Genomic DNA, 16,152 nt, shown 5'->3' on the forward strand with positions numbered 1-16,152 from the left:
GGCGCAAAACAAATCGGCCAGTCGCGCCCGGAACCCAAATTTCGCCGGTTTGAGCCGAAATTGGCGCCGGAGGACCCAGGACGAACCTAGCGCGCTGGGGGAGACCGGTGGCGCCGCGGAAAAGAAAAATGGCGCGAAAGCAACCCACACCAGATTCCCCCCTCCCCTTTGGGCCCGCCGAGTCAGCGACTGTGCTTTGTCGTCCTCATCGCCTCGCCTCGGCTCCCGCGCGATTCAATGCTGTCGCCGGTCAACCTTCCATCAAGACTGGTGGCACAGTAATGGCGAGCCACCGTCTCGTGTCCCCGCCCTTTCCTGCCACGCGTCTACACCGCTCCCGCCCTCTCGCCGTTATAAAAGCCAACCTTCGTCGTCGCTCGCCGCACACTCGCCATCTCTTCGCCTACACCGCTCCAGCGCCGACCATCTCTTCTCCTCACCTTTCTCGCCCAAAATTTCGAGGAAAGCGCCATGGCGGAGAGGTTTCCTGGAGATGGAGCACCAGCGCCGTGCTCCGGAAGAAATCGTCGAGTGGCGCCGCGGCCGCGACCAGGGCGGCGTTTTCGTGCTCGACGACAGCGACAAGGAGGTCACTGCGCCGAGCAAGCCGTTCCGCGCCAACGATCCAGGGCAGGGTTGTAGCCACGCCGCCCCGAAGGACGAGCCGCCAAGCGACGGCGACGATGACGACGCTGGCGACGACTACACCGTCTTCTACAACCTCCTCGGCATGAATTAGGCGTAGTTTTTTAATGTTTTTATCAATGTTTTTTTAATTCACCAAAATATCAATGAAATCGCCTATATTTCATCCAAATTGACATAATTTCGTCAAGTTTGGGCGTTTTAAAAAAAATTGCCTTCTGTCGTTGCGTGCGCGACTAGGAATCGGTGCCCCCCCCCCCTCCGGCAAAAATTCCGTCGGCTACGCCCCAAGAGGCACTATTTTCCCCCAAAAACGCCCTTGGGGGCCGAACGGCTGGAGATGCTCTAAGTGAGAAGCTGCCGGAAGCACCCCTCCCACCCCCCCCCCCCCCCCCCCCCGCTTTTTTCCATTGTGAAGGGAGTGAGGGTGGTTCGACAATAAGGGTCTTTTCTCAGCCCGATCAGCATATCGAATTTGCTGTGAGATGCAGCGGTCGGAGCAACCATCCGCTTGGTGAGAGCTCGGTGGATGGGATGCATGGAAGAACGAAGAATGTGGACCAATCTCTGAAAGTTGCGATGCCCGGGGAAAGTTCACCATTTCTTGTGAAGACTAGCCCACAATAGTCACCCGGTGCTAAGAAATGTGGAGCGAGTTGGCGTGGAGTTGGACACGAGTTGTGTTGTGTGCCATAGGCTTCCAGAGGACGGGGGCAGAAATGCTACACTTCCGCCCTGATTCTTACTGAATATAGTTACGGGCTGAGCTGTGAAACATTGATTGGCAATCAGGAGGTGGTGGGACCCGCACTGAAAATCAGGGGTGGGAAGAGATTGATGGAGAAGAGTCGTAGGTGATTTCCGTGTCATCTTGCCCGTAAGTGTACGTGGACGGCGCCTTTGATCCGTCTACTCAGCGGGCCGGGTGGGGTTTTATAGCGCGCGATCATGAGGGAGATGCCGTGTTCGCTGGTGCAAATAGGCGAGGCCCTTCATGCAGAGTCGTGTGCCATGATCAATGCAATCCAGTTGGCAGTTGGCAGAGACACATGGAATTGGGAGGGTTGTCTTTGAAACCGACTCGTTGGGGCTGGCTCTACCTCTGAATTCCTCTGTGCTCGATCGCTCACCGCTCGGCACTGTTTTTCGTGAGACAAAGTATATACTTCAGTTGGGTTTTAGTCTTTGGAGTATTGTCCACTGTCCTCGTACTTAATTGTAATGTTCCGGCACACGAGCTGGCTGCGGTAGGTAGGAGTGGAGCTTAGGGAGAACAACATGTTTTTTTTTCGAAAAGGGGACTCCCCGGCCTCTGCATCAGAACGATGCATATGGCTACATTAATAAATAAGTAAAAAGGTTCAACAAGATCTTAAAGTCTGGAAACAAAACAAAATAAAGGCGAACTCACAAAGAGCCTCAACGCCGCAAAAAAAGGCCATAGAGCCACAACCGGCTGGCAAAACAAAGATAGGTAAACTAATCGCCTATCCTATTACATGGCCGCCATCCAAACCGGTTGAAGATATCCCGTGCTACCATCTCCCACCGGACAGATCCAGTAACCAAACGCTCCCTGGCCTCCATCGGAGTGAGTAAGGACCACATACGGAGCAGCGCCGTAGCTCGGAATAAAACCTGCAAAAGATGAATAGTTGTTGTTCTGTTAAAAGTCAAATCATTTCTGCAGTTCCAAATTGCCCATAACAACGCACATACTCCTACATGAATATGTCTAGCTGTGTCGGGCTCAATCCCGTCAAGCCACGTTCCAAATAACGTACCCGCCAAATTCGGAGGAGTGATGTTAAAGGCAATTTGCACGGTGCGTCACAAAACTCTTGCCAGCGGGCACTCAAAGAAGAGGTGCTTAATGGTCTCGTCCCGATCACAGAAACTACACCTAGTAGATCATGTCCAATTGCGCTTAACCAAGTTGTCCTTTGTTAAAATGACTTGTTTATGTACAAACCACATAAACACTTTGATCTTCAAAGGAACTTTTACTTTCCAAACATATTTGGAACTAGGAATGACACTGGAGTTAATGACGTCGATGTACATCGACTTGACCGTAAATTCTCCAGACCTAGTAATTTTTCAACACAACTGATCGGGCTGATGAGCTAACTGAACCTCCATCAGTCTACTCACCAAATGGAGCCAAGCTTCCCATCAATCACCAACAAGCACCCTCCGAAACTGGATATTAAGGGGAATGGACTGCATAATCGTTGCAACTAACGCTTCACGTCGTTGAACAATACGGTACAGGGACGGGTACTGGAGGGCCAGTGGCGTATCACCAAGCCAAGTATCCTCCCAGAAACGGGTATTGTTGCCATCACCGACTATAAACTTTGTTCTATTAAAGAAGGTTGTCTTAACTCTCATAAGACCCTTCCAAAATGGCGAATCAGTTGGCCTCGCTGTCACCTGAGACAAAGTTTTGGACTGCAGATACTTGTTATGGAGAATCTGCGCCCAAGTTGCGTCAGTCTCAACAGATAACTTATACAGCCACTTACTGAGAAGGCATCTGTTCTTGACCTCAAGATTCTCAATACCCAGACCCCCTTGATCCTTTGGTCTACAGATTACATCCCACTTGGCTAGTCGGTACTTTCTCTTTAGTTCATCACTCTGCCAAAAAAATCTTGATCGGTAGAAGTCCAGCCTTTTCCTAACCCCAACTGGAACTTCAAAGAAAGATAGTAGGAACATCGGCATACCCGTGAGCACCGAATTGATAAGGATCAACCGGCCTCCATAAGACATAAGTTTGCCCTTCCAGCAACTAAGTTTCTTCTCGAACCGATCCTCGATGCATTTCCACTCTTTGTTTGAGAGCTTGCGATGGTGAATGGGTATACCAAGGTAAGTAAAAGGTAAGGCCCCTAATTCACATCCAAACAATTGCCTATAAGCCTCTTGTTCCTCCTTGGCTCTACCAAAGCAGAACAGCTCGCTTTTATGAAAGTTAATCTTTAATCCTGACAATTGTTCGAATAAGCATAGCAGCAGCTTCATATTTCTCGCCTTTGCCAAGTCATGCTCCATGAAGATAATTGTATCATCAGCGTACTGTAAAATGGATATACCCCCATCGACTAGGTGGGGCACCAAGCCACCCACCTGGCCGGCCTCCTTTGCCCTACCTATGAGAATTGCCAACATGTCAACCACAATATTGAACAAAATAGGGGACATTGGATCACCTTGCCTCAGACCTTTGTGTGTCTGGAAATAATGACCTATATCGTCATTCACTTTAATTCCAACACTCCCTTTTTGCGTGAAGGATTCTACCTGGCGCCGCCAAGCTTCATCAAAACCCTTCATGCGTAAAGCCTGTTGCAGGAAGGGCCATTTGACCTTGTCGTACGCTTTCTCGAAATCCACTTTGAAAACAACCCCATCCAACTTTTTCGTGTGGATCTCATGGAGCGTATTGTTGGGGAACGTAGTAATTTCAAAAAAATTCCTACGCACACGCAAGATCATGGTGATGCATAGCAACGAGAGGGGAGAGTGTTGTCCCTCGTAGACCGACAGCGGAAGCGTTATCACAACGCGGTTGATGTAGTCGTACGTCTTCACGATCCGACCGATCAAGTACCGAACGTACGGCACCTCCGAGTTCTACACACGTTCAGCTCGATGACGTCCCTCGAACTCCGATCCAACCGAGTGTTGAGGGAGAGTTTCGTCAGCACGACGGCATGGTGACGATGATGATGTTCCACCGACGCAGGGCTTTGCCTAAGCTCCGCAACGGTATTATCGAGGTGTAATATGGTGGAGGGGGGCACCGCACACGGCTAAGAGATCTCAAGGATCAATTGTTGTGTCTCTGGGATGCCCCCTGCCCCCGTATATAAAGGAGCAAGGGGGAGGCAGCCGGCCAAGGGGAGAGGCGCGCCATAGGGGGGAGTCCTACTCCCGGTAGGAGAAGGGAAGGGGGAAGGAGAAAGAAGGAAGGGTGCGCCCCCCTTCCCTAGTCCAATTCGGACCAGACCAAGGGAAGGGGTGCGGCCACCCTTGAGGCCTTTCTCTCCTTTCCCGTATGGCCCATTAAGGCCCAATACGAATTCCCGTAACTCTCCGGTACTCCGAAAAATACCCGAATCACTCGGAACCTTTCCGAAGTCCGAATATAGTCGTCCAATATATCGATCTTTACGTCTCGGCCATTTCGAGACTCCTCGTCATGTCCCCGATCTCATCCGGGACTCCGAACTCCTTCGGTACATCAAAACTCAATAAAACTGTCATCGTAACGTTAAGCGTGCGGACCCTACGGGTTCGAGAACTATGTAGACATGACCGAGACACGTCTCCGGTCAATAACCAATAGCGGGACCTGGATGCCCATATTGGCTCCCACATATTCTACGAAGATCTTTATCGGTCAGACCGCATAACAACATACGTTGTTCCCTTTGTCACCGGTATGTTACTTGCCCGAGATTTGATCGTCGGTACCTCGATACCTAGTTCAATCTCGTTACGGGCAAGTCTCTTTACTCGTTCCGTAACACATCATCCCGCAACTAACTCATTAGTCACACTGCTTGCAAGGCTTATAGTGATGTGCATTACCGAGTGGGCCCAGAGATACCTCTCCGACAATTGGAGTGAAAAATCCTAATCTCGAAATACGCCAACCCAACAAGTACCTTTGGAGACACCTGTAGAGCATCTTTATAATCACCCATTTACGTTGTGACGTTTGGTAGCACACAAAGTGTTCCTCCGGTAAACGGGAGTTGCATAATCTCATAGTCATAGGAACATGTATAAGTCATGAAGAAAGCAATAGCAACATACTAAACGATCGAGTGCTAAGCTAACGGAATGGGTCAAGTCAATCACGTCATTCTCCTAATGAGGTGATCTCGTTAATCAAATGACAACTTATGTCTATGGCTAGGAAACATAACCATCTTTGATTAACGAGCTAGTCAAGTAGAGGCATACTAGTGACACTCTGTTTGTCTATATATTCACACATGTATTATGTTTCCGGTTAATACAATTCTAGCATGAATAATAAACATTTATCATGATACAAGGAAATAAATAATACTTTATTATTGCCTCTAGGGCATATTTCCTTCAGTCTCCCACTTGCACTAGAGTCAATAATCTAGATTACACAGTAATGATTCTTACACCCATGGAGCCTTGGTGCTGATCATGTTTTGCTCGTGGAAGAGGCTTAGTCAACGGGTCCGCAACATTCAGATCCGTATGTATCTTGCAAATTTCTATGTCCCCACCTGGACTAAATCCCGGATGGAATTGAAGCGTCTTTTGATGTGCTTGGTTCTCTTGTGAAATCTGGATTCCTTTGCCAAGGCAATTGCACCAGTATTGTCACAAAAGATTTTCATAGGACCCGATGCACTAGGTATGACACCTAGATCGGATATGAACTCCTTCATCCAGACTCCTTCATTTGCTGCTTCCGAAGTAGCTATGTACTCCGCTTCACATGTAGATCCCGCCACGACGCTTTGTTTAGAACTGCACCAACTGACAGCTCCACCGTTCAATGTAAATACGTATCCGGTTTGCGATTTAGAATCATCCGGATCAGTGTCAAAGCTTGCATCAACGTAACCATTTACGATGAGCTCTTTGTCACCTCCATATACGAGAAACATATCCTTAGTCCTTTTCAGGTATTTCAGGATGTTCTTGACCGTTGTCCAGTGATCCACTCCTGGATTACTTTGGTACCTTCCTGCTAGACTTATAGCAAGGCATACATCAGGTCTGGTACACAGCATTGCATACATGATAGAGCCTATGACTGAAGCATAGGGGACATCTTTCATCTTCTCTCTATCTTCTGCAGTGGTCGGGCATTGAGTCTTACTCAACTTCACACCTTGCAACACAGGCAAGAATCCTTTCTTTGCTTGATCCATTTTGAACTTATTCAAAACTTTGTCAAGGTATGTGCTTTGTGAAAGTCCAATTAAGCGTCTTGATCTATCTCTATAGATCTTGATGCCCAATATATACGCAGCTTCACCGAGGTCTTTCATTGAAAAACTCTTATTCAAGTATCCCTTTATGCTATCCAGAAATTCTATATCATTTCCAATCAGTAATATGTCATCCACATATAATATCAGAAATGCTACAGAGCTCCCACTCACTTTCTTGTAAATACAGGCTTCTCCAAAAGTCTGTATAAAACCAAATGCTTTGATCACACTATCAAAGCGTTTATTCCAACTCCGAGAGGCTTGCACCAGTCCATAAATGGATCGCTGGAGCCTGCACACTTTGTTAGCTCCCTTTGGATCGACAAAACCTTCTGGTTGCATCATATACAACTCTTCTTCCAGAAATCCATTCAGGAATGCAGTTTTGACATCCATTTGCCAAATTTCATAATCATAAAATGCGGCAATTGCTAACATGATTCGGACAGACTTAAGCATCGCTACGGGTGAGAAGGTCTCATCGTAGTCAATCCCTTGAACTTGTCGAAAACCTTTCGCAACAAGTCGAGCTTTATAGACAGTAACATTACCATCAGCGTCAGTCTTCTTCTTGAAGATCCATTTATTTTCAATGGCTTGCCGATCATTGGGCAAGTCAACCAAAGTCCATACTTTGTTCTCATACATGGATCCCATCTCAGATTTCATGGCCTCAAGCCATTTTGCGGAATCTGGGCTCACCATCGCTTCTTCATAGTTCGTAGGTTCGTCATGGTCTAGTAACATAACTTCCAGAACAGGATTACCGTACCACTCTGGTGCGGATCTTACTCTGTTTGATCTACGAGGTTCAGTAATAACTTGATCTGAAGTTTCATGATCATCATCATTAACTTCCTCACTAATTGGTGTAGGTGTCTCAGAAACTGGTTTCTGTGATGAACTACTTTCCAATAAGGGAGCAGGTATAGTTACCTCATCAAGTTCTACTTTCCTCCCACTCACTTTTTTCGAGAGAAACTCCTTCTCTAGAAAATTTCCGAATTTAGCAACAAAAGTTTTGCCTTCGGAGCTGTGATAGAAGGTATACCCAACAGTCTCCTTTGGGTATCCTATGAAGACACATTTCTCCGATTTGGGTTCGAGCTTATCAGGTTGAAGTTTCTTCACATAAGCATCGCAGCCCCAAACTTTAAGAAACGACAACTTTGGTTTCTTGCCAAACCACAGTTCATAAGGCGTCGTCTCAACGGATTTTGATGGTGCCCTATTTAACGTGAATGCAGCCGTCTCTAAAGCATAACCCCAAAACGATAGCGGTAAATCAGTAAGAGACATCATAGATCGCGCCATATCTAGTAAAGTGTGATTACGACGTTCAGACACACCATTACGCTGTGGTGTTCCGGGTGGCGTGAGTTGCGAAACTATTCCGCATTGTTTCAAATGTAGACCAAACTCGTAACTCAAATATTCTCCTCCACGATCTGATCGTAGAAACTTTATTGTCTTGTTACGATGATTTTCAACTTCACTCTGAAATTCTTTGAACTTTTCAAATGTTTCAGACTTATGTTTCATTAAGTAGATATACCCATATCTGCTTAAATCATCTGTGAAGGTGAGAAAATAACGATATGCCAGCACTTCTTATAAAACTCGGCAGGAAAAACCATCGGGTCCCGGCGCCTTGTTATTTTTCATTTGCGAAATGGCCTCAAAAACCTCTTTCTCAAAAAAAGGAGCTGCAAGAATATCATTCTCCACCTCAGTGAGTTGAGGAACATCCTCAACCCGGGACTCATCCAGAGACACATAGTTATCCTCTGGAGGACCAAATAACTGCTTGTAATACTCTGTAATATACAACTTTAGGTTTTCCTGTCCTAAGATTGCTCCTTCATCTTGCTCAAGCTGAAAGATCCTCTTCTTTCTATGTTTACCATTAGCAATCATATGAAAGAATTGGGTGTTCGCATCCCCCTGGACTACTCGCCGGACCTTGGCCCGCGACGCCCACTTCAATTCCTCTTCTCGAAGAAGTTCTTTCAGCCTCATCTCCACGTCAAGCTTGGCATGAAGCTCCGCGGCCGGCAGCACCGTGGTTTCTGCTTTTACATCTAGGGACTGAATAAGGGAAAGGAGCCTTTCCTTTTCGACCTTATAAATCCCGCTAAGATGCTTAGCCCACCCACGTAGAAAACTTCGCAAATGTCTAATCTTATTCTGCCAGCGCTGAAGCGCAGTCTTCCCTCCTGCATCCTTAGCCCATTCTCTGGCTATGAGATCAAAGAAACCTTCTCGCTCAAACCAAGCCAGCTCAAAGGAGAAAGAGTTTTTGTTACCCAGATGGGTGGCCATGGAGAACAAAATGTATGGTTGTCTAATCTCTCTATCAATGTAACCACTGCTGTGGCCGTCGATTTGGTCGATCCATCGTAATCTATGAAATGCCAGGTGTTCCAAGTCAAAAAAAGGGAGTAAGGGTGGAAATAATAAGTTGAGCTGATTTTTACAAAACGAGTTCTTTTACACTTTTTGCTTATTTTGACAATAAGCTACTAGAAGCTATAAAAGAACTGGCCTAAGAAACGAAAAGGAATCTGAGAAGAACACGGACGCGGTAGCACTTGAAGGAGCGCCTCCACCAGCAGAAAGAAAACGGAAATGTAACTGGCGACCGTTCGCTAGGAGGCTAGTCCCGGTGAACGCACTCTCTCCCGTCGGATTGGTGTGCATGAATTTTTTCGCAGGATCGAAGCCACATCAGATCTTTTTTAAACTCATTCGCTACAAGATGAAAGACAGCGAACACATTGCCATTGGAAACACTACAGCCCCCGCAGTGGCTAGTGACGCGTCCCTGGAGACTTGGTATTGCACTCTAGCCTCTCCCTTTTTCATCAGATGGCAATTTAAAGAGGGCAAAAAAAGATGCCCATCTTACGCACACAAAGAAAAATGACCATCCTTTTTTAAATAAAACAACAACGTAGATATGGAATTGAAATTTCATACATATGCCACGGGAAATAAAAGAGTGAAGTGCATTGTATGTCCCTAAACTATTTTAGGACTATCATGTAGGTCCTCAAACTATGAAAATGGGCATTCAGGTTCTTAAAGTGCAGTAAGTGTGTTATTTAGGATCAAAATATGTCCGACCACGCCTGACCGGCCAGCTGGCGCAATTGACCCATGACACGTCGGACATGGGGCCCTGCAAGGTAACAGCCGGTGATGAAAATATGCACAAAAAAATCAAATAAATTCCAGGGAATGATAAATGCACTTCACTCCAAATAGATTCAAATTCATGGTTTCAAAAAATGTTTGCGAATATGGAAAAAATGTTCATGACTTTAAGAAATGTTCACGAACGATAAATTTGAAAATGTATTCGTGAACCACAAACATTTGTGGTTCATGAAGAAGTTGTGAACATATTTGAAACCATGAACATTTATATTAATGATTTATTTGTAAATTCATAAACATATTTTAGAGTTCATAAATATTTTCTTAACCCCAAACGTTTTTTAAAAAAATTGTGAATATTTTTAAAATTCACAACTTTCTAAAAATAGCTAATGTTTGAAAAAAAGATCATTTATGAATTTGTTGAAAAACAAATTCAAATACGTCGTTCGTGATTTTTTTCCATATTCAAGAAAAAATTTGGGGTTCGCGAACATATTTTCAAATTTATCATTCACAAACAATATTGGTGGTTTTTGAACATATTTTCTTTTCTTTCAAAATTTATCATTCACAGATATTTTTCTAAAGCCGCGAATAGTTTTTTCCATATTCATCGTACGCGAACTTTTTTTCAAATTCATCACTCGTGAACATTTTTTTTAAGTCACGAACATTTTTCCATATTCGCCAACAATATTCGTGGTCCATGAACATATTTTAAAATTTATCTTTCGTGAATACTCTTTTGAAGTTGCGAACATTTATTCCATATTCGCGAACATTTTCTGTTGTTTGCGAACATATTTCCAAATTGATCGTTCGTGAAGATATCTTTTTTCTTTTCAAATTTATCGTTCGCAATCATTTTTTTAATATCACGAACATTTTCTCCAAATTCATCGTTCGCAAACTTTTATTCCAAATTCATCATTCATGAACTTTTATTTAGATTCATCGTTCGCGGACATTTTTCTAAAGTCGCGAACATTTTTCAATACTTGCGAGCGTTTTTTTATTTAATGAACATTTTTTTCCATATTCGCGAACATTTTTTGAAATAATGATTTTAGTTTATTTGCGTATTTCCATCACTGGCCGTTACCTTGAGGGGCTGTCTGACGTGTCACGGGTCAGCGACACCAGCTGGCCGGTTAGGCAGGGGTGGACAATTTTTGGACTTGAATGACACACTTACGGCACTTCGAGGATTTAGATGACGATTTCATATTTTGAGGACTTACATGACACCCATCAAATACTTCAGGGACCTACAATGTACTTCACTCGAAACTAAAACAACCATCTAATTTGACCACGACCCCTGCCACATCCAGGGCCATGTCTAACTCATCTTAACCAGGTTGCTCACACATCCTTAAAGACAAGGGGCGGCGGGGGAAGGGGTGAATCCCATCGCCGTACTCTTTGTACATGTGACCAAGGTTTCCACACACCGAGCACCAGTTTGGGAGTCGTTCATATTTCACGCGAAAGATCTAGCTCTTATTATCCGGGATAAGTGAAACAACATAATTTAAATGCTTATTAACATTGATCTTAACTTCAGCTCTGGAAAAAATTCCTCAAAATCCTGCGACTTCGGCTCAGCATAGATAAATTCGCTAACCTTCCCTGCTAGTGATTTCAGTAACAACACATACTCATCTGGTAGGGCGTGGATTTAGGCCCATATCTTTAGAGAATCGAGCTTGAACGGCGAGGGTTTTATAAACCCTTCGTATGGCGCCAACACCACGAAATTACCACGAAAATTCCAAGGCCCTTCTTCCATAACCCATTTCGAATCGTCAAGGCAATAGGACTCCAATGTGTAAACGTTGTCGTTCAGGGTGCGAACGGTCACCTCCTTGGCAAAACTCCACACCACTCTCATGTTCTTGTAAAAACAGTACTCGGGCAATGGCTATCCATATGGACTCGGGCAATGGCTATCCATCATGTCAAATTAGCCGCCAGTGCTTCATCCTGTTGCACAAGAACATCATGGAGGTCGTCGTCTTTGAGCCCAAGTTGCCATCACCGCTGAGGAGAAAAGCTAACCCTAGCATGAGGGGAAAAGGAGGTCTTGGTGATGTCTAATATGTTTTTTTTAGACAATGGCGGTGTCCAATTGGTGATCCGCATTGGAGTTGCCCTAAGACTTGGTTTGGTGCGTGTGATGTTATTTCATGTAAACGGAATTTCAATGGTGTGGCCCATGAGTTGGCCCAAATAAGTGTGTGTGTATGTGCGCGGGTAGGGTCTCGCTGTTATTGGGAGTATAATGTTCCAACATATGTTGATAGGGAGATTCAAAAGAGAAAATGTTGATAGCCTTATAATAGCCGATTTGCCAACTATTATGCCGTAATAAAGCCCCCCTCATGCTGAGTTAACAGCAACTTCAGGTGACAGGCCCGTGGCTTGGCCCGGCTAGAAGTACGTGATGACTGCTTTTTGCCTCAGCAGACCCTGGACCAGCAAGCTGGTGTATATGCTTGCGTCGTCGGCAATACGTACTACCAGGCTATTTAGACCGCGACGTATGCTTCGTAGCGAGCGGTGTGGTACTAATGTTTCTTTCGGCATAGTGTGGTACACCGCTCGGCCTAACCGAGCGGTGTCACGGCCCAGCTAGCCACCTCGATCGTCTTCCGTCCAGCTAAACTGTGCCTCTTGTCCATACGGGGGTCATCAGCACCATGCAAATGGTCACCCATGCTTCATCTGCCGACGACTGAGCCCCATGCCGACCTCATGCATCTCTAATTAGTTTCAAAGCTACGTACTATTGTATTATACACATGCAAATTTTTATACTAGCATGTTGTAACAAGATGCAATCAATCGTCTAAAAAATGTTTCATGATGCAATTAACAATCGCAATCCTGACGCCTCTGGTTGGCTACAAAACTGAGATAGCCAAGTCTGCATTTGCCATTGGATCCATTAAGTAATCTCGTTTCCATGGACTCTCGCCGGTTCTCCTCACCTGCTCCGGCCCCAATGACCACGACAACACGAGCAAAATCACCACACGAGCCATTCGCATTATATACGCCACATGTAGACGCATGTCCAGTCCAGTCCAGGTCACTACGGCTTTCCATCGACACAATATCAAGAGGAGCTCTAGGTCCGGCCATGTCAGCGACAGTGGTGGAGAGGTGGGTGGGGCTCGGATCAGCGGTGGCGACCGTCATCTTCCTCTGGTCCGTGGTGCAGAACTACGTGCCCCCGACCGACCTTCTGCCTCTACCTCACCACCTGGGCCACCAAGCTCGCAGCCTCCCTACCTCCAGATCACCATTTCCGAGTACGGTGCCGAGCGCTTCCAGCGCAGCGACTTCTTCCTCGCCATCGAGGCCTACCTCAGCAACGCCTGCACCCGCCACGCGCGCAAGCTCAAGGCCGAGCTCGGCAAGGACAGCAAGAACCTTTGGGTCTCCGTGGACAACCACGAGGAGGTCACTGACGACTTCAACGGGATCACCATCTGGTGGTACGCCTCCAAGAGGCAGTCCAAGGCCAACGTCATCAACTATACCCCGGCGGGGACGAGAGGCACTTCTACCGGGTCGTCTTCCATCGGCAGCATCGCGACCTTGTCGTTGACTCCTACCTTCCTTTCATCCTCGACGAGGGTCGCGCTGTCACTGTCAAGAACCGCCAACGCCGCCTCTTCACCAACAATGCTAGCGGCAGCTGGAACCCCTACTGGGGCAAAAGCGTCTGGAGCCACGTCCCCTTTGAGCACCCTGCCACCTTTGACTCGCCATGCACCCCGATGAGAAGGAAGCCGTCATCGACGACCTCATGGCATTCCAGGAGAGCAAGGAATACTATGCCAAGGTCGGCAAGGCATGGAAGCGCGGGTACCTCCTTTACGGACCGCCCGGCACCGGCAAGTCCACCATGATCGCCGCCATGGCCAACTTCCTCGACTACGACATCTATGACCTTGAGCTCACGGCAGTCAAGAACAACACCGAGTTGCGGAAGCTCTTCATCGAAACAACGGGCAAGTCCATCATCGTCATAGAGGACATCGACTGCTCCGTCGACTTCACAGGAAAACGCCGCAAGGACAAGAAGGCCTCAAGCGACAAGGACTCCGGCAACAATGACAAGCCCAAGTTACCGATAGAGCCGGAGAAGGACGATGCCACCAAGGTGACGCTCTCGGGCCTGCTTAACTTCATCAACGGGCTGTGGTATGCTTGTGGAGGTGAGCGGATCATCATCTTCACCACCAACCACAAGGAGAAGCTGGACCAGGCGCTGATTCGGCGGGGCAGGATGGACAAGCACATCAAGATGTCCTAATGCTGGTATGAGGGCTTCAAAGTGCTCGCCAAGAACTACCTAGATGTCATTGAGCACGAGCTGTTTGGGGGAAGTTCAGCGCCTGCTTGAGGAGACTGACATGTCGCCCGCTGACGTTGCAGAGAACCTGATGCCCATGTCGAAGAAGAAAAAGAGGGACCCCGACGTGTGCTTGATAGGCCTCATCAAGGCGCTCAAGCAGGCCAAGGAGGAAGCGGTGGCGGCCAAGGTGAAGGAGGTAGAGGATGCTCAAGCGAAGAAAGTCAAGGAGAAAGAGGAGACACAGGTGAAGAAAGCCAAGGAGGAAGACAAAGCACCCGAGGCAGCCAATGGGGATATTAAGCAAGGTGACAAGTGAAGTGACATCATGCCAAGAAGCCAAGTAAAATGAGTGAGCTTGTTCACTAGTGCTCCCTTACAAAGCAAAAATGCAGTGTTTAATGCACCTCTCAACTGAAACAATATTTATTTCTTCTCTCACTTGTAATGTTGCTGCATATAAAGCGTGCAACAGTACAAAATGCTTCTGTAATAACAAACACATGCTTTACCTACACCAAAAGGCTAAGAGCATCTCCAGCCGTTCGGCCCCCCAGGGCGCCGAAAAAGAGCGGCCTGGGGGCGAGCTGGCGCTAGATCGGTCCCTGGGGTTCGTTTCTCCCCAGCCACGCCCCCAGGTGCCGCCCCCCAAGGCGCCCCATATTCGAACTCCATTGTTTCCGCTCAAAGAAACAACAAACCGGTGACCATCGCAATAGTTCGGCGATTCGGTGCCACAGTTCGGCGATCAAATAAAAGGACACGCAGTAGTTCGGCGTACAGAAAAGGAAGGATGCGGAAGGAGTACATCAAACGTCGAGCTCAACCTCCGGCGGCGGCGTCGTCGGCGTACGCGGGCTGGAAGGAGTCGGCGCGGCTTCCGGGCTGGTCGGCGCGGCGGAGGCATCGTCGGTGGGGCTGGGCGTCGCGGAGGCATCGTCATCAGCCACCGGGCTGGGCGGCGGCGGCGGCGGCGGTATATGATTCAGGATGCGGCCGCGCTCCGCCAAGAACCACGCCTTGAGCTTCTCGTCGCTGCTCTGGAGCATGTCAGCGCCGCCCATCAAGAAGGCGAGGTCGTTGTTCCTCTTCTTCGCGTCTTGAGCTTTGAGTTTCGCGGCGGCGTTGGTCCAGAGCAAGTCGGGTTTGACGGCGCTGTTCGTCATCAAAACAGCCCACCTCGCCTCAGTTTTCTCTTCTCGCTGGGCGGCCCTGGTCTTGGCGTCGGCGAGGCAGTGTTCGATGGACTCTTGCACGCGCGCGGCAGCCGACTCGGCGTATTTCGCCTTCTTGGCACATTTGTTGCCGTCCGGGCGCCCGTCGGCCGCACCCGCGGTCGGCGCGTCCGGCTTGTACGTCTCTTTGGCTTTAGCGAGGGTGCGTCGGACGGCCGCCCATTTCTCGCACTTGTCGATCCGCTTGAAGACGTGGAGGTACTTGAACTCTACGTCGCTGTTGTCATCGTGGAACATGGCGAGCATGCGTAGCAGCTGCGCCGAAGGAAAGAACATCGGACTCTACACTAAAGCATATCATCGACTAGATTCCACACAACATATCATTGGACTCTACACTAAGCATATCATCGGATTCACTAAGCATATAATCGGATAATTTGCATTTGTAAGTATAACAATAAAGCATATATATATATATATATATATATATATATATATATATATATATATCATCAAATTACTACAGTTAGTATAACATACCATATCATGCCGATCAACCATGGTACTTGTCAGGCGGGTCACGAATGGCACCCCGACAAAGTTATCACGTGGCGGAATTATGTCCCATAGGTTGCACACCTCCTCCTCGCTCAGCCTCATTCTTTGAGCTACAATGGCTTCATGAAGTAGGTCCTCATCATCTTCATCGAGTGGGTCCTCATCATCTTCATCCTTGTTGATATAAATGACAGCCAGCTTGGGTCTTTCTGCTCTAAAGGAGAAGCTGATCAACTCACCACCA

The 16,152-nt window shown here is 47.2% G+C and overlaps 1 pseudogene; it reads left to right on the forward strand.

The window, feature by feature from the left end:
* The first annotated feature begins 12,948 nt into the window (after positions 1-12,948).
* Positions 12,949-14,491, forward strand: LOC123171413 (AAA-ATPase At3g28580-like; annotated as a pseudogene).
* The last annotated feature ends 1,661 nt before the right edge of the window (positions 14,492-16,152 follow it).

This window comes from Triticum aestivum, chromosome 7D (assembly GCF_018294505.1).
Source record: "Triticum aestivum cultivar Chinese Spring chromosome 7D, IWGSC CS RefSeq v2.1, whole genome shotgun sequence".
Taxonomy (NCBI): Eukaryota; Viridiplantae; Streptophyta; class Magnoliopsida; order Poales; family Poaceae; genus Triticum; species Triticum aestivum.